Source organism: Geotrypetes seraphini, chromosome 2 (genome assembly GCF_902459505.1).
Source record: "Geotrypetes seraphini chromosome 2, aGeoSer1.1, whole genome shotgun sequence".
In the NCBI taxonomy this organism is placed as follows: Eukaryota; Metazoa; Chordata; class Amphibia; order Gymnophiona; family Dermophiidae; genus Geotrypetes; species Geotrypetes seraphini.
Genome location: NC_047085.1, coordinates 430,232,794 through 430,259,760, shown reverse-complemented (window position 1 = coordinate 430,259,760; position 26,967 = coordinate 430,232,794). Strand labels below are relative to the sequence as shown.

Sequence of the window (26,967 nt, the reverse complement as noted above, 5' to 3'; positions counted from 1 at the left end):
CAGTCTCAGCATCCTGAGGTTGTGGGTTCAAATCACACGCTGCTCCTTGTGACCCTGGGCAAGTCACTTAATCCCCCATTGCCCCAGGTACATTAGGTAGAGTGTAAAACAACCAAGACAGATAGGGAAAATGATTGAGTACCTGAATGTAAACCACATAGGCTATAAGTGGTATAAATACTAAAAATAAATAATAGGAAGAACAGGCAGTGGAATGCTTTTTTGTTGGGGGGGCCCAAAAGCTCTTCCCTGGACCCCGCCCCAGACCTGTCCAAGCTCCGTCCCAGACCCTGCCCCCATAATAGTACTAATTGTAAATGCCTTTTCTTCCATTAATTTTTCATATATACACAATATAATCGTATAATTCACAATGGTAACCACAAAATTAAACTACACAAAGTGCACTCTTTTTCCCCTCCCCACCATTCTTTTTCCTCTCTCCACCCCCATGTGCAACGTCTTCCTCTCTCTCTCATGCCTTCCCTTGCTGCAGAGGGAGTGGGGAAAGAAAGAGGCAGAGAGGGATTTAGGGTGCCTCTCTCCCACCCCCTCTACTGCCACATCCAATATTTCTTCCTCTCTTATCCCCCAGACAGTGTGCAGCATCTTTTGCCTCTGCCCACCAGCCCCATGTCCAACATTTCTGCTTCTATCACCCCTCTCCAGCTCCATGCCAAATCTCTTCCTCCATTACCTCTACACCAAGGGTGCCCATACTTTTTTGGCTTGCGAGCTACTTTTAAAATGACCAAGTCAAAATGATCTACCAACAATAAAATTTTAAAAAACACAAAGCACATTGTACGCAGAGAAAATGTTAATTATCATTTGTATTCAGGTTTTTTTTCAGAGGTCAAAGCAGATGACTTTAAAATATGCAATATCTCCTGAGTAACAACTATACAAAAATAGATAAATATTCCTCTCCCATTTTACTAAATTGCGATAGTGATTTTTAGCGCAGGGAGCTGTGCTGAATGCCCCTCGCAGCTCCCAACACTCATAGGCTCCCTGCGCTAAAAAACACTATCGCAGTTTAGTAAAAGGGGGCAATAGTACAAAATATAGACAGCAGATATAAATTCTCAAAACAGACACCTTTTGATCCCTAATTGAAAATAAAATCATTTTTCCTACCTTTTTGGCTGGTGATTTAATGAGTTTCTGGTTGCATTTCCTTCTTCTGACTGTAAATCCAATATTTCTTTCTTTCTGCCTTTCTTTCTTTCTGTCTCTCTTCCTTTCGCTTTCCCCCTGCCCCCTCTTTATTTCTGACTTTCTTTCTCCCCCTGCCTTTCTTTCTCTTTCCCCCTGCCTGCCTGTCTTTCTTTCTCTCTCCTCCTGTCCCTCCAAGCCATCGTGCTGATTTTTCCACTTCCCCAATTATTTCTCTCTCCGTGCCCCTCACCCACCAAGCCACAATGCTGATTTCTCCATGCTTCCCCGAGTCAGGCCTGGCGCACTAGCGCCAGACCCACAAACCTTGACCTCCGATGTCAATTCTGCCGTCGGAAAGGAAGTTCCAGGCCAGCCAGGCAGCGGCCCTCCCCAACTCATCGGCAATCGCGTCACCCCCCTCTCCAAAAATTGCCATGACACTAGAGAATGACACGGTGGAAGAAACAGTCGCCGTCGCTGAAACAGTGGGAGAAAACAGTGGGAGAAAAAGTCGTCATTGCCGTGGGTACGGGAACAAGGCCATTCACCATCCCTTGGAACGGTGAATGGCCTTGTCTCCGCAGTTAAGGTCAGGAACACGCGCGGTCATCGATTGGGTATCTCCCTCCCTCCCTTCCCTCTCTCCCCTTACTGTGGTGATTTTGTGTGTGTTTTTTGTCTCCCAGCCACCCGAGCAAGCTTTCATCAGGTCACATGTGGCTACTGAAACTTCTCTGATGCAACCAGAAAGAGGAGCAGAGGAGGAGCAGTTTCAGCAGCGACTTGATGAAAGCCGACTCGGGCAGCTGGGAGATGAAATCCTCCCCCCAAATGCCATGGTAAGGTGAGGGGAAAGAAGGAAGGGAGGGAGATGCCCTCGGATGACTCGGAGATGACTTTGGCTATCGGGAGGGAGGATCTCTGGCAATCAGGAGGGAGAGAGGATCTCTGGCGATCGGGGGGAGGGCTGCTGGACTGCTCACACTGAAGGGAAGTGGAGAGAGAGGGGGGTGAGCGGAACAGACGCTGAAGGGAAATGGGGAAGAGAGAATGGGCTAAAAACATTGAATGGAAATGGGCAAAAGAAGCGGAGAGTGGGGATAAAACACTGAAGGGAAATGGGTAAGAGAGAATGGGCTGAAGACACTGAAGGGAAATTGGGAACAGAAGTGGGGAGTGGGAAGAAGACGCTGGAGGGAAATGGGGAAGAGAGAGATGTCAGACTATGGGGGGAGCGGAGGGAAGAACATGGGTGCCAGACCAATTGGGGGGTGGGGTGGAGGGAGAGATGGAAGGGAGAGATACATGGATGGTGTGAATTGAATGAGGAGAAGATGAGGGAAGCAGAAACCAGACAAAGGCAGAAGACAAAGGCAGAATTTTTTTTTTTTTTCTTTAGTATAAAGTAATGTATTAGTTGTGTTGATAAACATTTATAAACAAAGCCCTGCCAGCTCAACATCTCTTTCTCTAGTTCAGCAGCCTGAACTTTGATTTATAAAATGACAATTGTACAGAATATTGTTTCTTTTTATACTTTAATAAAATGAGTTCAGTATAAAACTATTCAAGGCTTGTGTGGATGGGATCAGATGGTTTGTGGAGACAGGGCAGGAACTGAACTCGCGGGGATGGGACGGTGACGGGGACTGAGCTCGCAAGGATGGGACGGTGATGAGGACCAAGCTCGCGGGGACAGGATGAGGACCAAGCTCGCGGGTACGAGTTCGTGGGGATGGTGACAGAGACAAATTTTTTCCCCGTGTCATTCTCTACGTGACACCTAACACTCCCCCCAATGCTCCCCCCATGCAAATATGGCAGGAGAGAAGCCCAATCCCACCTGTCGCCAGACGTCCACCGCTGCTCTTAAATATAGCATAAGGGATGCCCACTCCCTCCTGCCATCGGCCCACTTCCCCCGTCGAACTTCCCCCAACCCCCCCTGCCAAACTTAGATATGGCAGGAGGGGCGTCCATTCCCTCCTTCCATCTGCCCACCCAACCCCCACTGAACCCCTCTTCCCACAGAACTTAAATATGGCAGGATGGATGCCCACTCCCTCTTGCCATCAGGCCCCCATGCCATCGTCCCCCCTGCTGTTGCCCCTATACCTTTAAGTTGGGAGCAGGAGGGTTGTCCATGTGATGCATGGGGAGGGGCCTAAGGCCCTGATTGGCTCAGGTGCCTTGGGCTTCTCCCTTGGGAGGGGCCTGAGGTGCCTGAGCCAATCAGGGACTTCCTTAGGGAGGAGCTTTTTTTAATGGGCCATCTGGTGCGCATTTAAGTCACGTAGAACATCTGTCCCATAAAAAAAAAAAAAGCAGAAGCCCTGACAGCAGTGACAGGAGGCTGTTTCTCCTATCACTACTGTCAGGGCTCTTCACTGACTCAATCAATTGAATCAGTGAGTTTGCATACAAACTTGATAATGAATCAATTGCTGTTTGAAAATCGGTCAGAGAATCAGCCATCAGCAATTGAATCACTATCTTTAGTGAATCTGGGCCTAAGTTAGGTACCTGTCAATTAATTTCAATTAATGTTAATTATTAGGTATTAAGTGCCAATTATTGGTGCTGATTAAGCTTATTAAGTTAGGCCCCTATATTGGCTAGATGCACCGAGGTAGGTGCCTAACTTTAGGAAGACTTTATAGAATTAGCCTTTTAATGCACAAATTACTCTATGAGAGAGTGCTGAAAATTTCTCAGCCCAACTAACTTCCTAAAATTTACTACTACTACTATTTATTATTTTTATAGCACTACCAGATGCATGCAGCACTATTCTGAGCGTTATTTTCCCACTGTAGCTGTAAGAGTGTTGCAAGGTGCCAATTTTCAGAATTTTAATGCCATGTTTTGACATTGTTTCAGATCATTGATTGAACCGTGTCAAAGAAAAGTGTGGAATTTTCAAATGTGGAACTGCGAAATTCCTATTCCCATAGAAGAAAATGCCAAAGGAAATCCATGAATGTATGTTGCAAACATTGAGTGACAAATGCTCATCATACTTCACAGTGAAGAAGTGGTGTGCAAACTTTCAGTGTGGAGATTTCGTGACTAAAGATGTAGCAAGGTCTTGGAGGCCTCAAATAGTGTCAGCTCTTGAAATTGTTGTCATGTCCATGACCTGATTTTGGCAGATCAACAAATATCAGCTAAAACAATTGCTGAGACACTACAGATAACCAAGGAATGTGTAGGGTGTATAATCCATGAGTAACTAAGTACGCAGAAGTTGTCAGTCAAGTGGGTGCCCAAATGTTTGAATGCTAATGAGAAACAACATCAAGTGGACACTTCCAAGTTGATTTTGCAGCATTTTCAGCGAGCTGGTGCCAGCATTTTTGAACAATGGTTACTGCTGATGAAACATGGTTATACCACTATGATCCTGAGACAAAACAACAGTCCATGAAATGGTTGCACTCTTGGTTCTCCAAGGCCAAGGAAATTCAAGACCCAAAAGTCAGTAGGAAAGGTCATGGCCACAGTGATTTGGGATCAGGAAGGTACTGTAATGACTATCTTCCAAGGAGCCAAACAGTTAATGAAGAATACTACTGTGACTTGCTATGCCAATTAAAGGAGGCATTGAAAGAGAAAAGGAAAGGGATGCTGCGGAAAAGTGTTCTCTTTTTGCAAGACAATGCACCTACTGACAAGGCTGGCAAAATCATGGATGTTTTGATGCAGTTGGGGATTCAGTGTATAGACCAACTACCCTATTCACCAAATCTTGATCCTTCTGACTATTTTCTGTTTCCAAACCTTAAAAAGAGAGGCTCCTGAGAAAATTAAAGTGTCATGGGATAAGTGGCAACGTTCAGTTGTGGATTAGGAATTGGTTATCAGATAGTGGTCATTTTTCTCAATGGAGGAGAGTAAACAGTGGAGTGCTGCAGGGGTCTGTACTGGGACTGGTGCTATTTAACTTATTTATAAATGATCTGGAAATTGGAACGGCGAGTGAGGTGATTAAATTTGCAGATGACACTAAACTGTTCAAAGTTGTTAAAACACATGCCGATTGTGAAAAATTGCAGGCGGACCTTAGGAAATTGGAAGACTGGGCGTCCGAATGGCAGATGAAATTTAATGTGGAGAAATGCAAAGTGATGCACATTGGAAAGAGTAACCTAAATCACAGTTACTGGATGCTAAGGTCCACCTTGAGGATTAGCGCCCAAGAAAAGGATCTGGGTGTCATCATAGACAATACAATGAAATCTTCCGCCCAATGTGTAGCGGCGGCCAAAAAAACAAATAGGATGCTATAAATTATTAGAAAATGGATGGTTAATAAGACTAAGAATGTTATAATGTCCCTGTATCGCTCCATGGTGTGACCTCATCTGGAGTATTGCGTTCAATTCTGGTCTCCTTATCTCAAAAAAGATAAAGTGGCGCTAGAAAAGGTTCAAAGAAGAGCGATCAAGATGGTAAAGGGGATGGAACTCCTCTCGTATGAGGAAAGACTAAGATGGTTAGGGCTCTTCAGTTTGGAAAAGAGATGGCTGAGGAGAGATATGATTGAAGTCTACAAAATCCTGAGTGGAGTAGAACGGGTACAAGTGGATTGATTGTTCACTCCGTCAAGAATTACAAAGCTTAGGGGACACTCGATGAAGTTACGGGGAAATACTTTTAAAACCAATAGGAGGATTTTTTTTTTTTTCACTCAGAGAATAGTTAAGCTCTGGAACATATTCCAGAAGATGTGGTAAGAGCGGATAGCATACTTGGTTTTAAGAAAGGTTTGGACAAGTTCCTGGAGGCCACTGCTTGACCTGTATCAGTAGCATGGAATATTGCTACACCTTGGGTTTTGGCCAGGTACTGGTAACCTGGATTGGCCACCATGGGAACAGGCTACTGGGCTTGATGGACCATTTGTCTGACCCAGTGAAGCTATTCTTATGTTCTTATGTAATTTCAGAGTGATTGCAGCAGCGGAGCAGTATTTCAGTGATTAGTCATCAGAGTATTTTTTTGGAAGGGTTATAGAAACTTCAGATATGATGTGCCAAGTGTGTTGAACTTAGGGGTGAATATATGGAATACCTTGTAAGTTTTATGGCTCCACGTCATTCCCTTCTTGATTGGGCTAAGAACTTTTCAGCACCCCCTCATATGCTGTAACGACATGAGCATTATACTCCTTGTGGTAACATGACAGTGCACAATAATTATAAGTTAACTACATGCTCTAGGAGAGAAGGAACTGGGTAGGTTATGGAAAGAAAATGAACATAGATTTTACATTGCAGTTAGTACCCAGTAATTATTACATATTCACTTCTGCAATTAGCACAGTTCCTCAACAGAAGGCAGTACTTGCATCCACACTATTGTATACCATCTTCATCATTCAATAAATAACATTTCAGTGCCTCCAACAATTACTATCCATCTTTTGCATTTACCGCATGTTAATTTGTGCCAATAAAGTATGGCAAGTACAAAATCTTACTGTGCTTTAGCAAAAAAAAGGCCTCTTATAAAACTGTCTGATAGACATTTAAAGTTATGAATGTACGAGACAATTCTGTAACTAGATGCTAACATTTACATATGTGTTATGAATGTAAATGTTTAGAATATTAGCATTTATGTGTTTAAGTGCTAATATGCATCAAGATTGACAGAGACTAAGGGATATTCGATGAGTTACAGAGTAATACTTTTAAAAGCAATAGGAGGAAATATATTTTCACTCAGAGAATAGTTAAGCGCTGGAACGCGTTGCCAGAGGATGTGGTAAGAGCGGCTAATGTAGCTGGTTTTAAAAAAAGGTTTGGACAAGTTTCTGGAGGAAAGGTCCACAAACTGCTGTTGAGACAGACATGGGGGAAGCCACTGCTTGCCCTGGATCAGTGGCATGAGTTGCTGCTACTGTTTAGGTTTTGCAGGTATTTGTGACTCGGGTAGGCCTCCATGAAGACGGGATACCAGGCTAGATTGGTCTGACTCAGTAAGGCTATTCTTATATCCTTAAGCTTCCAAAATACTATTCTTCAAATATTTGGCGCTGTGGTTAGAGCTACAGCCTCAGCACCCTGACGTTGTGGGTTCAAATCCCATGTTAGAGACACTGCATTAAAAGGATAAGTAAAAAAAGAATTGCTGTTGTTTAGTATTTGTTTTTGAAAAGGAATAGTAAGAAATACAGCAACAGACAAGCAAGCTGCATTTAAAGAGGAGGCAATTAGATGAGCCAAAGCTGGATCATTGGCTTTGCTAGCTCTCTTGCCATCCTGTCTTTGACCCAAATAAGTGAGGGTTGTGATTGCTGTGGTTGTTTCAAGTCACTTAATCCCCCATTGTCCCAGGTACATTAGATCAGTGATTCCCAACCCTGTCCTGGAGGAATACCAGGCCAATCGGGTTTTCAGGCTAGCCCTAATGAATATGCATGAGAGAGATTTGCATATGATGGAAGTGATAGGCATGCAAATTTGCTTCATGCATATTCATTAGGGCTAGCCTGAAAACCCAATTGGCCTGGTGTTCCTCCAGGACAGGGTTGGGAACCACTGCATTAGATAAAGTGTGAGCCTACCAGGACAGATATGAACAAATGCTTGAGTACCTGAATGTAAACCACTTAGGTTAGGGTTACCAGATTTTACGTATGTAAAATCCGAGCCCATAGATCCGCCCCCCCCAGGCCCGCCCAGTTCCATCCATCCCCGCCCTGTTACGCTCATGCCATCCCCGCTCTGTTTCGCCTCTAGCCCCATCCCCTCATCCTGCTTGTCAGTAGAGAGGGCATCCGCCCATCTGCGGATGTCCCTCCTGCCGTGATCTGCTTTTCAAAACCCGGATAAAGTGCCCTCCAAAAAGAGTACATGTCCATATAAATCCAGACGTCTGGTAACCCTAACTTAGGTTATAAGGGGTATATAAATACTGAAATAAATAATAAATAAATAACTTATTTGTTATTTATTTGTAAGAGGAGGGTACATACTGTAGGGGCAAAGCATGAGTGGGACCCCATTTATGTGCCTAACTTATGGAGTACTGTTGTTGCTACACTTTGGCACCTTCACTTCTATCAGCTCTATGGCTCTGTTGCTCCCTCACAGGATTTTTGGTTTCCATAGATTAGAAACAATTTTTTAAGTTTTACATTAGTACCGAATTCTTACTTAAATTTCTTCTTGTTTCAAATCTAATTTGGCAGCGCTCATGTTCTGTCCTATTTTCATCATTTGGATCTCATCTTTATAAAATGCTCTTTTAATAGCCCTTTTCACCTCACCAGTTAACCCTGCTGGCAGTCGGTTTATCTTCCCTTGACCTTTTAAAATGTGTAATTCATTTTCTCTGATCTTCCAAGAAGGTATTTTAAAACCATCTCCATGCCTCCTGCAAACATTTAACCCTTGCAACTACTCCTTTTAGTAGTTTCTATTTTCCACAGGATTTTTTTTTTGGGGGGGAGGTCTCCCCCCTTTTAAAAATAAATGTTAGTTCAGAAGTTTTACTAATTGTGTCACATTTGATTGTATTGTGTTTACTGTTTTTAAGTGACACTGCCATCACTACCACTTGCACCATGCCCTTTATTTTATTCAGATTTTGATCTAATGAAGCTGCCCCTCTTGTTGGCTCTAGGACCAGCTGCTCCATGAAGTAGTCATTAATGATATTCAGGAACTTTAGGGACCTTTTTACTAAGCTGCATTAGGTACTAATGCAACTTAAAATGGCATGCCATGGCACATGATCAAATATGCTGTGGTAACTGCTAACTGTGTGCAAGCTACAAAATATTTTTTGAGGGAGATTGTGAGAGAATGAAGCTTCACCCTCCTCTGGTTTTGGGAGGTAAACTTTGTGCACACATACTCTGGACACACTTTTAACTGTCACAAAACCTTTATTTATTTACAAGACCCTGATTCTGTTCCCTCACAGCCTAGGGAGAAAATTATTCTTAGTTCAACAAAACAGTCTCAGCCAGACCCAGGAATATACAGTAAGTCACAGTTTTCAGAATAAGTAGTTTGTCTTGCCTCAGCCAAGCTACCAACAACTGTTTCACCTGGTACAGTCCAATTTTCTCTCTTTTAAGTGCTGTCAGCTCCCGCAGGGCTACTGCCTCAGCCACATCTAGGGGAAATCTTGAAAGTAGAGAATGACACGGGGACTGTTTACCGCGGTAAACCGCTGGTCACCTCAGTAAATCCGCAGGAATGGAGACATTTGCAACTGGATTACTGCAGGAATGGGAACAAGACCTTTCACCCCACGGGAATGGAAACAAGACCTTTTACTGCCCTGTGGGAGTGGTGAAAAGTCTTACTCCTGTGGTAAAAAAAAATTGCGCCCGTGTCAGACTCGTGCCCAGCTCCTCTTGCCCCTATTTTACCTTCAGGAGCCAGCCATGCCACGATGAAGACAGAAGGAACCTAAAATCAAAGCCTGAGACCAATGTGATTTAAAGAATAAAATTACCAGACAACAAAAAGGAAAAAATAAATTTATTTTATATTTTGTGATTAGAATATTTCAGATTTGAAATATGTATCCTGCTAGAGCTGGTATTAGACATAACTGGGGACCTCAAAGTCCAGGCTGTGCTTCTTTAGCTTCCAGCTGGCTTAGGGCTCTCTCTCTGACCAGGGGGCAGTTGCCGTAGTTGCACTCCCTTAACATTATTCTTGCCATGTGTAACTAAAGTATTCTGTTAGCTTGATTTTGTAATTTGGTTTGTTTAGTTTTCACAATAGTGAAGGGGATATTTGTGAAAAGGAGGGGAGATGGGTTTTGTTTAACCTTGCTCTGTTTTATTTGTGTTTATATAAAATGGCAATTGTCAGAGGAGAAGCTTCCGCCCACATATGACTGCAGGGCGGCAGAGGCAGGCTTCGCTGGCATCAGTTTCTTTTCTAAAGTGCTGCGAAGGTAAGGGGGAGGGAGGGAGTTAGATTTGGCCGGAAGGAGAGAGGGAAGGGACTGCATGCCTTCCCTCCCTTAAGTTTCTTTACATTGTGAAGGTAAGGGGGAGGGAGGGAGATTCTTGGGCTGCTGAAGGGCAGTGAGGTGGCGAGAGGGAAGGATGGATGCTGCGGGGATAGGGCAGTGAAGGGGACGGCGGGGAAGGGGCGGTGAAGGGGATTGTGGTCTGGTGATGGGGCAGTGACGGGGACAGATTTTTTTTCCCCGTGTCATTCTCTACTTGAGAGTCCCTTTCTCCTCCAAAGACCTCTCCCATTGATTCTCATCTGTGGTAGATAACCACCTCCTGGCTGAGGTCTGCTCCCTGACTCAGCAGGGTTCCCTTGCTATAGTGGCTCAGCACTGAGCTGTAGAGCCCAGTGCATTCTGGGACATGTAGTCTGCTCTGTCTTGGGCTATCAGCCCCTGCTGTACGGAGGTGGAATGGTAGCATTAGCAGAAGATAACCCCTTATTCTTCCACAGGCATGTCAGGGACAGGAAGTGGACATTCCTGCGTTAACCAGTTAGTATAGCTACATTACTAAGTACTACCTGCTTAGTGCACATAGAGGGCTGGAATCAATATATGGTGCTGAAACATCAGCATCGATAACATTTCACACTAAGGGCTCCTTTTGGTAAATGCTCACTGAATTCCTGAGCATTTACATGTCCAGACCATAACGCACTTACCTCACTGGCCTGCTCTTACGCTGCTTAGTAAAACCCAGCGTAAGTGCTATTCTGGAAATGGCACTCAAAGTTGGCCACCGTTTATATCATAGCCCTTAACATTAGAATCCGTGCACAATTTTAGGCAGGAGCATTTATACCGAGTAAAACCTAAATTGCACACAGATTTTCCTTATTCTGTAGAACTGTGCATAAACACCAGGAATGCCCCTGATCTGCTCATGCCCATTCCATGCCCATGCTGTGCTTCTTATTGGATCTGCTCATATAATTTATGCATAGATCCTAGCACCTAAAAATATGTGAGTACTGTAAATTTGATGCCAAATAGCACCTAATTATGGGTGCTAATTCGATTGTTATGCATTTAAATTCCCTACGGAGATTGGACACGTGCCCACATTTCCATGTGTGATTTATAGCACCAGATAACATGGGTTGCTAAGTCTTTGCTTTTCAGCTTCATTTATTGAGTAAACTGAAGCCTATGTTGAGTGGAAGCAATTTTAGAACTGTAATTCAGAGTTTGGTTCTAATTACGGTAAAAGGGGATTTTATCAGCCAGATGTACAGCCTTGCAAGTGGTACAGAATTCTGCAGTTCTCAGATTGATTTTGGGGGGTTTGAAATTTTTTGCATGTGACTCCAGTGTTACCTGTTAAATGCAGGGTACAGTTTAAGGTGCTCTTATTGATTCACTAAACCCTCTATTTGATTGCCTCCCTGTCATTTGATTTAGACATTGTATCTTTATTGACTACCTTAATGTTTGTGCTCAGAGTCTAACGAAAAGCCAAAATCGGGATTCAAAGTAATGACAGAGTACACTTTATTAAAAGACCTGACACAGACCATGTTTCGGCACAGATCGCCTGCATCAGGGGTCCAAACTGCTTACACTCCTTCACTCAGACAAAACCATATATTCCAGAAAGGTCCTTGGTAGAACAGTATTATTGAAAATTGAAAAACTTTGTGGTCAGACAATATAAACTCGTGGAGGACTGCTGAACAACGGAATCCCACCCAAAACATGTCCAGACCATAACGCCTTACTGTAAGGATGTACAGCAATTTTAGATGTCCATATTCTGAGTTCTTGTAACCCGTTCTGAGCTGTCCTGGGAGGATGGGCTATCAAACTAACTAAATAAAAATAAATGCTAGTTTTCAGATGTTCAAAACACCAACAGAGCTTCTATAACTGGCACCTTAAACATCCATATTGTATGCACATCCAAATACCTTCAACTAGACACATCCTTGTGAAATTTGAAACTGCTTTAAAAGAGTGTGGCACAGTGATTAAAGCTACAGCCTCAGTACCCTGAGATTGTAGGTTCAAAATGACCTGGGAAAGTAACTTAATTTCCCCCCATTGCCCCAGGTACATTAGATAGAGCCCACCAGGACAGACAGGAAAAAATGCTTGAGTACCTGAATAAATTCATATAAACCATTCTTAGCTCCCTGGGGAGAATGGTATAGAAATAGATAAATCTATTACTGTATACAGGTTTTTCCTTCTGAACATTAGTTCTATCTCTTTGTCTTGCAGCTGAGATCCTCAGCAACTCTTTGCTAGTTTCACCCTCTACCACCTCCTGCTCCACCCCCGTTTTGTCTTATTGTAAATGTTGCATACCATTTATTGAACATGTATTTGATTTAACTGTTTGCAGGCCTCCTTGTGTGTTACCTACTCTTCTTCCTTCATTTCTTTATTTACGTATATTCCAAACGGCTTAGATATTCCTTGATTTGCAGCATATCAAATAAAGCTGAAGTGCGAAATAAATCAACAAAGAGATATTCCTGGCTCTGTCAGTGTTGGCTTTCCCAAAAAACATCTAGGCTGAATTAAGAAGCTTGCTTTTCACTAATTTTGTCAAAAGAACAGAATGACTCATATCATGGCCTAACCAACCACTAGGTTGTGCTTACCCAGCTCAGAACAATATGCCACACTAGAACTGCGCCAGCACGCATCACGGGACCTCACAGTTAACCATATTGGGAAAGCGTTCAACATAACATAAGAACATAAGAACATAAGCAGTGCCTCCGCCGGGTCAGACCACAGGTCCATCCTGCCCAGCAGTCCGCTCCCGCGGCGGCCCAAACAGGTCACGACCTGTCTGAATCACCAGAAGGGGCCCCCTTGCCACCTTGGTTTCTCATTGAAGTCCTATCTTCCCATCGAAGTCCTAACCCTCCGGTCTTGCACATGCACGTCCTGGTTGGGTTTCTATACTTATTACCTGGTTAGCTTTCTATACTTGTGTTACATCCCAGCACCTCTCTCAGTATCCCACGATCCCTTTATCCCTCAGGAATCCGTCCAATCCCTGTTTGAATCCCTGTACCGTACTCTGCCTGATCACTTCCTCCGGTAGCGCATTCCAAGTGTCCACGACCCTTTGGGTGAAAAAAAACTTCCTTGCATTTGTTTTGAACCTATCTCCCTTCAGTTTCTCCGAATGCCCCCTCGTATCTGTTGTCCTCTTCAGTCTGAAGAATCTGTCCCTATCCACCCTCTCTATGCCCCTCATGATCTTGAAGGTCTCTATCATATCTCCCCTGAGCCTCCTTTTTTCCAGAGAGAAGAGCCCCAGCCTATCCAACCTCTTGGCATATGGGCAGTGTTCCAGCCCTCTTACCAGTTTCATTGCTCTCCTTTGGACTCTCTCAAGTACCGCCATGTCCTTCTTGAGGTGCGGCGACCAATACTGAACGCAGTATTCCAGATGTGGACGCACCATCGCTCGATACAATGGCATGATGACTTCCCGCTTCCTGGTTGTTATGCCCTCTTTATGATGCCCAGCATCCTGTTGGCTTTTTAAGAGGCTGCTGCGCACTGTGCAAATGGCTTCAGTGATGCATCCACCAGCACACCCAAGTCTCTCTCAAGTCTGCTGTCTCCCAGCAATGCCCCCCCCCCCCCCAATTTGTAGTTGAACAACGGGTTCTTTTTCCCTATATGCATGACCTTGCATTTTTCCACGTTAAAGCGCATTTGCCATTTGTTTGCCCAGTCTTCCAGGTTGTCCAGGCCCCTTTGCAGGTCCTCACACTCCTCCCTGGACCTAACTCGTTCGTCCTCAGGATACGTTCATCTCTGGCTCTTCCCTTGCCTCTAACTGGAAGGATCGATGAGAAAAACCACCTGCGCTCCTGTCTGCTTCAGCCTCTCACCCAGTGCTCCAAAGTCTCTAGTGATGGTCTCCGGTGTGTTCCTGGCAGTGTCGTTGGTTCCACATAGGTTCCTATGTGGAACCTATGTGGAACCTATGTTCCTATGTGGAACATAGGTTCCTATGTGGAACCAACGACATTGCCAGGAACACACTGGAGACCATCACCAGAGACTTTGGAGCACTGGGTGAGAGGCTGAAGCAGACAGGAGCGCAGGTGGTTTTCTCATCGATCCTCCCAGTTAGAGGCAAGGGAAGAGCCAGAGATGAACGTATCCTGAGGACGAACGAGTGGCTACAGGGATGGTGCCAGGATATGAACTTCGGATTCCTAAACCATGGGGAAGCGCTACAAGGACTTCAGGGACCAGACGGACTCCATCTGACCAGTAGGGGTAAGAACGTCTTTGGACACCGACTAGCCCGCCTGCTTCACAGGGCTTTAAACTAGGTAAGTCGGGGGAGGGTACCCATTCACATATTAGTGCAGAAAGGAATTATCCTGATGAGGTGAGTCGAAACTCCGCTTCCATGTCCAAGGTAAGTACCCACATTGCAAACAGTTCTTTGGGAGTCACACCGACTCGGGTAGGATACGCCTCACAGGGACTTAGCAAAAACAAGATATGGAGGGCCATGTATGTCAATGCACACAGTTTAGGTAACAAAATTCTAGAATTGGAGGCTGAAATAAGGAATGCCGACCTAGATGTGGTGGCAATATCTGAAACTTGGTTCACGGACTCACATGGGTGGGATATGGCTATACCGGGCTACAATCTACTTCGTCAGGACAGAGAGGGCAGGTTAGGAGGGGGGGGTAGCTCTATACATTAAAGAGGACATCAAAACCACCAGGATCACAGATGTCAAGTACACCGGGGAGTCCCTCTGGGTAAACCTGGCAAGAGGCAGAGAAAAATGCCTGTATCTAGGTGTGGTATACAGACCCCCAAGACAACTGGAAGACATGGACGCAGAATTAATTGAAGACATAGAGAATATCACTCTACGAGGAGAAGCTGTACTGCTAGGGGACTTCAATATGTCTGATGCAGACTGGAACTCATTTTCAGCGTCAACCAGCAGTAGCAGGAGGCTCTTAACCTCCATAAAGGGAGCACGTCTCAAACAAATGGTAACGGAGCCCACTAGGGCCCAGGCGATCCTCGACCTGGTACTCACCAACGGGGAAAGCGTCTCAGAGGTCTCAGTAGGAGATACGCTAGCCTCCAGCGACCACAACATAGTATGGTTCAACCTTAGGAAAGGCTTCCCTAGATCAAACACGATAACAAAGGTACTCAATTTCCGGGGCACAGACTTCGCACGCATGGGAGATTTCGTCCATCAGACGCTGCAGGACCAAGCGGAGACCGATGATGTAGAAGCTAAGTGGTTAACACTGAAATCAACCATACATGAAGCAACTAGCTACTTCATAAAATCAGTAAATAAACAACAAAGAAACAATAAACCCCAATGGTTCACCGCGGAGATCTCGCACCTCATTAAGAAGAAGAAAAAAGCGTTTCTCTCCTACAAGCGCACGGAGAAAAGAGAGGCAAAAGTAGAATATAGGACCAGGTCTACAGCGGTCAAAATGGCAGTTAGGGAGGCAAAACTTTGAGTGGAAGAAATTCTGGCAAAAAACATTAAAAAGGGGGACAAATCCTTCTTCAGGTATATCAGTGACAGAAAAAGGAACACAGGCGGGATAGTACGCCTTAGAAGACCGGACGGAAGTTACGTGAAAGCAGATTCCGATAAAGCCAAACTACTGAATGAATACTTCTGCTCAGTCTTCACCTGTGAGGCACCGGGACAGGTCCGCAGTTGAAGGCAACACAAAGCACAGAAGACCCGTTTCAGAATTTTGAGTTCACACCAGGTGAAGTTTACAGTGAGCTGGCAAGACTCAAGGTGAACAAAGCCATGGGACCAGACAATTTGCACCCAAGAGTGCTCAGAGAATTGAGCGATGTCCTGGCGAAACCGTTGGCTGAGCTATTCAATCTCTCCCTAAGTAAGGGGAAAGTTCCCCTGGACTGGAAATTAGCTAATGTCGTTCCTCTGCATAAAAAGGGTTGCAGGGCAGAGGCTGCAAATTATAGACCGGTGAGTCTCACATCAATAGTGTGCAAACTCATGGAAACACTAATTAAAAGCAAATTGGACACGATCTTGAATGAAGGGAATCTTCGGGATCCCAGTCAGCATGGATTCACCAAGGGTAGGTCCTGCCAATCCAATCTCATCAGCTTCTTTGACTGGGTAACAAGAAAGTTGGACTTGGGAGAGTCTTTGGACGTTGTGTACCTGGACTTCAGTAAAGCTTTTGACAGTGTCCCACACCGCAGGCTGCTAAGCAAGATGGAATCGATGGGGTTAGGAGAGACACTAACTGCATGGGTCAATGATTGGCTGAGTGGCAGACTTCAGAGGGTGGTGGTTAATGGTACCCTCTCTAAAACATCGGAGGTGACCAGTGGAGTGTCGCAGGGCTTGGTCCTGGGTCCACTCCTTTTCAACATATTCATAGGGGATCTGACTCAAGGGCTTCAAGGTAAAATAACACTATTCGCCGATGACGCCAAACTATGTAATATAGTAAGTGAATGCAGTTTACAGAATTATATGGCGCAGGACCTGCTTACATTGGAAAGTTGGTCCTCAACCTGGCAGCTAGGCTTCAATGCTAAGAAATGTAAGGTCATGCACCTCGGAAGCGGAAATCCATGCAGGACGTACTTCTTGAACGGAGAAACTTTAACTAGGACTTCAGCAGAACGAGATTTAGGAGTAATCATCAGTGCAGACATGAAAACTGCCAATCAAGTGGAGAAGGCTTCATCTAAGGCAAGGCAGATATTGGGTTGTATCAATAGAAGTTTCGTCAGCCGAAAGCCTGAAGTCATAATGCCGTTGTACAGGGCCATGGTGAGACCTCATCTGGAGTACTGTGTGCAATTCTGGAGGCCACATTACAGTAAAGATGTGCGCAGAATTGAATCGGTTCAATGGACGGCCACCAGGATGATCTCGGGGCTCAAGGGTCTCTCATATGAAGAGAGACTGAACATATTGCAGCTCTACACTCTTGAGGAACGTAGGGAGAGGGGAGACATGATCGAAACATTTAAGTACCTCACAGGACGTGTCGAAGTGCAAGATGATATTTTCTTTCTCTAGGGACCCTCGGCCACAAGAGGGCACCCGCTCAAACTCAGGGGCGGAAAATTTCATGGCGACACCAGAAAGTATTTCTTCACAGAGAGAGTGGTTGATCATTGGAACAAGCTTCCAGTGCAGGTGATCGAGGCAGACAGCGTGCCAGACTTTAAGAATAAATGGGATACCCATGTGGGATCCCTACGAGGGTCAAGATAAGGAAATTGGGTCATTAGGGCATAGACAGGGGGTGGGTAAACAGAGTGGGCAGACTTGATGGGCTATAGCCCTTTTCTGCCGTCATCTTCTATGTTTCTATGTTTCTAACTCTGCCGCACAGTTTGGTATCATCTGCAAATTTTATAACCTCGCACTTTGCCTCCTTTTCAAGGTCATTGATAAATATGTTGAAGAGTAACGGCCCCAGGACCGATCCTTGTGGCACGCCGCTCGTGACTCCCCGCCAGTCAGAATATTGGCCCTTTACTCTGACCCTCTGCAGTCTACCCGACAACCAGTGCTTGATCCATCTGTGCACATCCCCTCCCACCCCGTGGTTCCACAGCTTCCTAAGCAGCCTTTCATGTGGCACCTTGTCGAAAGCCTTTTGAAAATCGAGGTAAATGATGTCTATGGGTTCCCCATTGTCCACCCGACTGCTTATTCCCTCAAAGAAGTAAAGAAGGTTCGTTAGGCACGACCTTCCCTTACAGAATCCGTGCTGGCTTGTTCTCAGTAGGCCATTCCTCTCGATGTGCTCGCAAATGCCGTCCTTGATCATAGCTTCCACCATCTTCCCTATAATTGAAGTCAGGCTCACCGGCCTGTAGTTTCCGGTGTCACCCCTCGATCCCTTCTTGAAGATAAGTGTGACATTCGCCAATTTCCAGTCCTCTGGTACCTCTCCAGTTTTCAAGGATAGGTTGCAAACATGCTGGATTGTGCCCGCTATTTCTTGTCTTAGTTCCTTCAGAACCCTTGGGTGGATCCCGTCCGGGCCCGGTGATTTGCCGCATTTTAACCTGTCTATCTGTTTGAGGACATCCTCCTTACTTACCTCTATGTGCTCCAATTTTTCGGCCTGTTCCCCACTCATGAGCTCCTCTGAGTCCAGTATATTAGATGTGTCTTCGCTCGTGAAAACCGACGAGAAGAACGTATTCAACCTCTCAGCTACCTCTTTATCCTCCTTAATCACTCCCTTCCTATCCCCATCGTCCTATGGCCCCACCTCCTCTCTCGCTGGTCGCTTCCCCTTTACGTAACTGAAGAATGCCTTGAAGTTTTTCGCCTCCCTGGCCAGCCCCTCTTCGTATTCCTCTTTTGCTTTTCTAACCTCTCGGTGGCATTCCTTTTGGCATTTCCTGTGCGCCTGGTGATTTTCCTCCGTTGGGTCCTTTTTCCATCTCCGGAAGGATACTTTTTTGTCATTTATTGCCCTCTTTACTTCAGTTGACATCCAAACCGGGTCCTTTGACCGCTTGTTCTTGCAGCCTTTCCTGAAACTGGGGACGTACATTCTTTGTGCTTCCTGCAGGGTGTCCCTGAATAGGGTCCAGGCGCTTCCTACAGTCTCCATCCTAAAGATGTTTCTGAGCTTCCTCCCCACCATTTCCCTCATAGCAACATAGTTCCCTTTCCTGAAGTTGAGCGCAATTGTTGCGGTCCTCCTTACTATGGGTGTCCCCCTTTCTAATGTGAATCTGATCGCGTTGTGATCACTGTTGCCTAGTGGTCCTCCCACTTCTACCACTTTTGCAGGCCCCCCTAATCCGTTTAGGATGAGGTCAAGAGTAGCACCCCCTCGTGTCGGTTCCCTGACTAGTTGCTCCATGAAGCAGTCCCTCACAGCTTCTACAAATCCTGTTTCCCTAGTGCAGTTGGAGTGACCCGTACTCCAGTCTATCCCCGGGTAGTTGAAGTCCCTCATCACTGTTACACTTCCAGTCCTGCATTCCTGTCTCAGTTCAGCTTCCAAGTCGTGTCCGACTCCTTCTGGCGTACCAGGTGGGCGATAGTACAGCCCCAGTTTTATGCCTGCACCCTTGTTTCCCGGCAATTTGACCCATAGCGATTCCAGCCCCTCTGCTTTCGTTGCCATATCCATCCCGACTGAGTAGATAGAGTCCTTTATATATAGTGCTATGCCTCCCCCCTTCTTGTGGGTCCTGTCCCTCCTGTAGAACTTGTACCCCGGCAGCGCCACATCCCATTGATTCTCCTCTGTCCACCAGGTTTCTGTAATTCCAATTATATCCAGGTCTTCCCCCTTGGCCACAACTTCTAGTTCACCCATCTTGGCCATGAGGCTTCTTGCATTTGCGTATAAGCACCGCAGGTCCCGTCGTTTTTCCTCCACCTCTGCATTTACCTGGGCTGCCTCCTCTTGAATTCCGGGCAGTTCTCCCGTTCCCTGTGCTTCTGCTTTGCCCTCAGCCTTTACCCTCGTAGCTTTCAGCTTCCCCACATTCCCGCCACCCCACTTCCCCGCTTTTCCTCTGGGTTTTCTAGCCCTACCGGCCCCCTCCTGAGATTATGCTCTGGCTCCTTCTCTAATCTGGTGTATATTATTCCATACAGAACAAGAAAAAAAGGCCAGAAGTGAAAGACAAGAATGAATTTAGATAGAGATAAGATCAGATGCCACAAACCAGACCAAAGTGACTTCTACGTTTTGAACTAGAGCACTGCATCAATGACATTATGGTCAGGATACACAAATGAAACTTTAAAGCAATCCAAGAATATTAAAAAATTTGAAGTTAAAATGATCACACATTTTGGAGTGGTATAAAAGAGGCATTAATGCACACTTACCTGGGTTTTTCAAGCGCACTAAGGCCTTTTCCTGTTCCTAAAGTATCTAGACAACTGATCCTCTCTTCTCTCTCCCCTCTATAGCGATTAACTTGTTCTATTGATCACTCTCTCCTCAAAAATGGATTTCCTGTCCTATTAACCCTCTTTCTTCCTCCCCTCTTAAAGTCAATCAATTTGTACCTTTGCTTAATCTTTGTAAACCGCATAGAACTTCACAGTATTGCGGTATATAAGCTGTTATTATTATTATTATTTTTTATTTCAGCTGGAAAAAGGCTGATTTTCTATGCAGCCATTAAAAAGAATTATTTATTTTCTATACTGTCCTCTCAGGGAACCTTAGAATGGTTTACATGAATTTATTCAGGTATTCAAACATTTTTCCCTGTCTGCCTTGCCAGGCTTACAATGGGGGAGGGGTATTAAGTGACTTGCCCGCAGTCACAAGAAACAGTGTGGGTTTGAACCCACATCCTCAGGGTGCTGAGGATGTAGCTTTAACCATTGTGCCACACTCTCCTCTAAGAGTTGAAGTGGGACTTGAATCTGGGTCCCTTGGTTCACAATCCTTTACATTAACCACTAGGCTACTTCAAACCTCACCGACACCTATTTGGGAGGCAGTAAGGGCCATATTCTATATGGTGCCTAAAAAAATCAGTGCCAAGTAGAATGTTGCTTAGGGCAATTCTACAAGGTGTGCGTACTTTTTACAGAATTGCACTTAGCACCTGTGTGCGACGTATAGCTTAGATGCAGGCATTTAGGCCAACTAAAACCAGGCTTAAATGTCTGTGCCTAAGTAGTCTGCAGATGGGGCATATTCTAGAACAACGTGCATAACTTTCAGGAACACCCCAATTTGTCCCTTTTCAAATTCATGGACTGCGACTGTCGCATAATTTCTACAGAATCACACTTTCTGAGTTGAGTACGTAACTTTTAATTAGTCCTAATTAGTGCCCATAAAAAGCTGTTAATTGTCAATTATCAGTACTGTAGCCCATGTATACCACCTAGCTGCAATAACAATTTGTGATGGTTGGATATCATGCTGTAAAATAAATAAATAAATAAAATAAATAAATAATTTTATAACAGTGTTTCTATCTGAGAAATCCAAAAAAGGCAACTATTTTAAAGTAACATAAGGGGCTCATAATCGAAAATTAAACACGTCTAAAAACCCACCCAAGTCGGCACTTGGATGACCTAAAAGACAGGTCGCCAAGTGCCGATAATCAAACCGATTTTTTGGACGTATCCAGGGACTTTTTAGGCCCCTGAATGCCGCTGTGTGCTCAGAGCTAAAAGGGGTGTATCTGGAGGAGTGATTAGAGCAGGATGTGGGCCGACCTACACTTAGTCATCCTGCAGGGATAATCGAAGGCTTTACGAAACTTCCTAGATGGAACTTATACGATGTGACTTAGATGTAAAAACAGGTATAAGTGCCCAAAAGGTATCCAAAGTAACCAGACACTGCAGAGACAACGTAAAGACCCACACACACTCCACCAGTGTTCACTGACCCCCCCTCACACACCCACAAAGATCGAAATAAAAAAACGTACATACCTGACTCCGGAACATCTGCACCTGCTATAGGAAAGCCTAGTAGAGCTGCATATAGGTGTCTTATGTAGCCCGGGGGGTGGGCTAGTGAAACATAGAGAGGAGAGCCCAGGCCCATAAGCCACTCTAACCACTACATTTATGGTGGAACATCTGCACCATCCCCCAAACCCTATATAGGTGCTGCCTACAGCCATAAGGGCTATTGGAGTTGTAGACAGGTGGGTATAGTGGGTTTTGGGGTGGTCTGGAGGCTCAGCATAACCTATAAGGGAGTTCTGGTAAGATGTTAATGTGGCACCCTTTTTGTGAAGTTCACAGCAGTGCCCTGTAAGGTGCCCCACTGCTCTGTTGCCATGTCCGAGTGGCCTGTAAATCACAATGCTGGCCCTTCCCACATTCAAATGATCTTGTTCTGGGCATTTGGGTTCTTGGACGAAATTTTGATCGAGAATGTGGTATAAAAACAGACGTATTTTTCGAGAATGGGCATTTTCCCACTGCTGACTTTGGGCATCTAGCGCTATACATGTTTTGATTATGCCCCTCCACATGTCTATATGCTCTTAGATCCTCTTTAACAGTACACACAGGTCAATGTACAAAGTTTGGAACAGATGTAAATCTGTGAAAGCATGTTCATATGTATTTATTTGAAAAATATTAATGAATATTGCAAACACACCTCTGCTCTGCCCCAGATTGCACTCCTGGGAATGTCTAGGTGCAACTTTCTGTGTATGCACTTTTCTCAATCTTATGCCATCGTGCAATTTTCCATGTATAAATCAAGCTTTAGAGGTGGAAAAAGCTTTATAAATGGTCCCCATAAGCCAGCCTCCTCTCTCCCCTTTTCCCTTTCATTCAGTCTTTTGAAAGCCTTTTTATGATTCTCTTATATTTTCTAGACTTGCCACCTTTTGCTCCTTGCGTCCTGATCTGAAGAAAAATTAATCAGATGTTTGTTTTTAATTATCCCAACCAGCCAAACACACATCATTTGGTTGAACATCTCTGTGAATGGCAAAGAGTTTTATCCATTTAAAATGTGAAACTGGAGGTATGCCAGGGATGGGTTTAAACATTAGCTGGATAGGGATCAGAGCTGCTTTTCTGGTTAAAGGTTATTTGGATACCTTGGCTACTGATATAGCAGTACTATGATAACTGGTTATTTTTTAACCAGCTATATTCAGTGACATTGACTAATCTGGATATCTTTTAAAATATCTGCTTAGCATATCTGGATCTTGTTCACTGGATATTATTTAGTTGAATATGTCCCCATACAAAACAAGACTCTCATTTTTACAAAGTAGCTTCAAACCATGTGAAAACACTAACTTCAAGATAAGGTGATGCATTTTGGAAAATCAATGATGACTGATAGTGGCTGAGAAAATAAAGGCGAAAGAGTTGGCGTTCATGAAATATAAAAAAACCCAAGAAGAGGAGAGCAGAAAAGACTACAGGGTGAAACTGAAAGAAGCCAAGAGAGAGATACGTTTGGCGAAGGCACAGGCGGAAGAACAAATGGCTAAAAATGTAAAAAAGGGAGATAAAAATTTTTTTCAGATATATTAGTGAAAGGAGGAAGATAAAAAATGGAATTGCTAGGCTAAAAGATGCTGGGAACAAATATGTGGAGAGTGATGAGGAGAAAGCAAATGTGCTAAACAAATACTTCTGTTCTGTGTTCACAGAAGAAAATCCTGGAGAAGGACCGAGATTGTCCGGCAAAGTTACACGAGAAAATGGAGTAGATTCTGCGCCGTTCACGGAGGAGGGTGTTTATGAGCAACTTGAAAAACTGAAGGTGGACAAAGCGATGGGACCAGACGGGATCCATCCCAGGATACTAAGGGAACTCAGAGAGGTTCTGGCGAGTCCTATTAAAGACTTGTTCAACAAATCTCTGGAGACGGGAGTGATTCCTGGGGATTGGAGGAGAGTGGATGTGGTCCCTATTCATAAAAGTGGTCACAGGGATGAAGCAGGAAACTACAGGCCGGTGAGCCTCACTTCAGTTGTTGGAAAAATAATGGAAGTGTTGCTGAAAGAAAGGATAGTGTATTTCCTTGAATCTAATGGGTTACAGGATCCGAGGCAACATGGCTTTACAAAAGGTAAATCGTGCCAAACGAACCTGATTGAATTTTTTGATTGGGTGACCAGAGAGCTGGATCGAGGACATATGCTAGATGTAATTTATTTGGATTTCAGCAAAGCCTTTGATACAGTTCCTCATAGGAGGCTGTTGAACAAACTTGAAGGGCTGAAGTTAGGACCCAAAGTGGTGAACTGGGTCAGAAACTGGCTGTCGGACAGACGCCAGAGGGTGGTGGTTAATGGAAGTCGCTCGAAGGAAGGAAAGGTGACTAGTGGAGTCCCTCAGGGTTCGGTGCTGGGGCCAATCCTGTTCAATATGTATGTAAGTGACATTGCTGAAGGGTTAGAAGGAAAAGTGTGCCTTTTTGCAGATGATACCAAGATTTGTAACAGAGTAGACACCGAAGAGGGAGTGGAAAATATGAAAAAGGATCTGCAAAAGTTAGAGGAATGGTCTAATGCCTGGCAACTAAAATTCAATGCAAAGAAATGCAGAGTAATGCATTTGGGGATTAATAATAGGAAGGAACCGTATATGCTGGGAGGAGAGAAGCTGATATGCACGGACGGGGAGAGGGACCTTGGGGTGATAGTGTCCGAAGATCTAAAGGCGAAAAAACAGTGTGACAAGGCAGTGGCTGCTGCCAGAAGGATTCTGGGCTGTATAAAGAGAGGCGTAGTCAGTAGAAGAAAGAAGGTGTTGATGCCCCTGTACAGGTCATTGGTGAGGCCCCACTTGGAGTATTGTGTTCAGTTTTGGAGACCGTATCTGGCGAAAGACGTAAGAAGACTTGAGGCGGTCCAGAGGAGGGCGACGAAAATGATAGGAGGCTTGCACCAGAAGACATATGAGGAGAGACTGGAAGCCCTGAATATGTATACCCTAGAGGAAAGGAGAGACAGGGGAGATATGATTCAGACGTTCAAATACTTAAAGGGTATTAACGTAGAACAAAATCTTTTCCTGAGAAAGGAAAATGGTAAAACCAGAGGACATAATTTGAGGTTGAGGGGTGGTAGATTCAGGGGCAATGTTAGGAAATTCTACTTTACGGAGAGGGTGGTGGATGCCTGGAATGCGCTCCCGAGAGAGGTGGTGGAGAGTAAAACTGTGACTGAGTTCAAAGAAGCGTGGGATGAACACAGAAGATTTAGAATCAGAAAATAATATTAAAGATTGAACTAGGCCAGTTACTGGGCAGACTTGTACGGTCTGTGTCTGTGTATGGCCGTTTGGAGGAAGATGGGCAGGGGAGGGCTTCAATGGCTGGGAGGGTGTAGATGGGCTGGAGTAAGTCTTAACAGAGATTTCGGCAGTTGGAACCCAAGCACAGTACCGGGTAGAGCTTTGGATTCTCGCCCAGAAATAGCTAAGAAGAAAAAAAAAAAAAAAAAATTTTAAATTGAATCAGTTTGGGCAGACTGGATGGACCATTCGGGTCTTTATCTGCCGTCATCTATTATGTTACTATGTTACTATGAGTATAGAATTTACAGACGTGCTTATCTACTTTGTGTATACTTTAAGGCTTATAATACTGTGTAGATCGGGGTTGTTCAATGTTGATCCTCAAAGGTTTCAACCGTTGGGTTTTTATGATTCCCACAATGAATATGCATGAGGTCTATTTCCATATAATGGAGGAAGTGCATTCAAATAAATCTCATACATATTAATTGGGAAAATCCTGGAAACCCAACCAGGTTAGGACCCTCAAGACTGACACTGAGCAACCCTGGTGTAGACTCATATACCAGTCCTGGAGTGCTCCTCCAGCCACATTGCTTCTACTCTATGTACATTTCTCTCATGCGTATTCACTGGGGAGACCCTGAAAATCAGACTAGGCAGCAGGATGCCGCAGTACTGGTTTGAAAAGTATTGTTTTAAGACAGTCTTTCTCAAATTCTTCAAGCCAAGTGCCCCCAGACATTCCCAGACTCTGCCCCTGAGCCTACCCCCATAATAATAGTACTAATTGTAATGCAATTTCTTCCATCCATTTTTCATATACAAACAATATAATCTTATTAATACATAATGGTAACCACAACATTAAAAAAAAAAAATCCCAAAGTACACTGTATGCAGAGAATATGTTAAATATTGACATTCTAGAACTTGGACACGCAAGCAAATGGTTGGGTAATAGCTGAGCTCCAGACCAGACAAGCTAATATTCATACATACAACTCCAAAAATTTAATTTTTACTGGAAAAAACGATAGATAAGAAGAAAATGGCATCGGGCAAACAAAATAAAACAGATACAGGAACCGGAGGAGCAGGAACAAGCAGTAACAAAAGATCAAAGCCAGAGCCAGGGACACCATCAAAAGTACCATTGCCTTCAGAAGATCAAGATATGATGGCAGAAATAAAACAAATAAAAGACATAGTACTGGAAATCAAAAAACAACTACAAAAGGCAATTGATGATGTTGCCATATTAACAAAAAGAGTTGATCTAATAGACAACAAAATGACACACTTGGAGGAAAGATCGGAAGAAGTACATGCTGAGGTTATACAAAACAAACAAGCCTGGAAAGAAATGGAAATATTAAAGAAAGATCTGGAAGACTGTGTAAATAGAGAAAAAAGAAATAATTTAAGAATTATTGGGATGCCAGAAGGAGTGGAAAAAAATGATCCCATAAATTTCTTACAACAATTCCTCCCAAAGATACTGCCTATAAAATCCAAGATGCCTCTTGAAATAGAGAGAGCACACAGAATACCGGGACAAAAAACAACCACACAAAAAGGACCAAGAACTTTTATTTTTAAATTACTAAGATATCAACATGTAGTTGAAATATGCCAGCTAGCTAAAGAAAACAAAAATCTAAGATGTCAAGATGCACGGATACATATTGTACCAGACTTTGCTAGAGAAACTGCCCAGAAAAGAAAACAACTTCTTGATTTAAGACCCCAACTACGAACACTAGGGGCAAGATATGGACTTCTCTACCCAGCAATAATGAAGGTAACATTAGGAAATAAAACACAAAATTTTACAAATCCTAAAAAATTAGCAGAATACCTTGACACATACGAACAACCAATGAATTCTTAAAAGAAAGTTGGAATTATTTTAAAATATTTCAATGAGACTAAAAAGATATAAAAAACTTTTCACTTTGATTTATTCCATTATAAATTATAAATTAATTTCACTACAAAAAATTTATACTTTAAAAATACACCGTTTAGAATGCTGGAACTTTCAAATTACTTTAAAAAACAACGGAGAATACAAACAAGAGCATGGAAC

The 26,967-nt window shown here is 44.0% G+C and overlaps 1 protein-coding gene across 4 annotated transcripts in view; it reads right to left on the bottom strand.

Annotated features, from left to right (window-relative positions):
- PTER (phosphotriesterase related) overlaps window positions 1–26,967 on the bottom strand; it is a 118,435-nt gene that overhangs the window by 1,479 nt on the left and 89,989 nt on the right. The window lies entirely within an intron of this gene.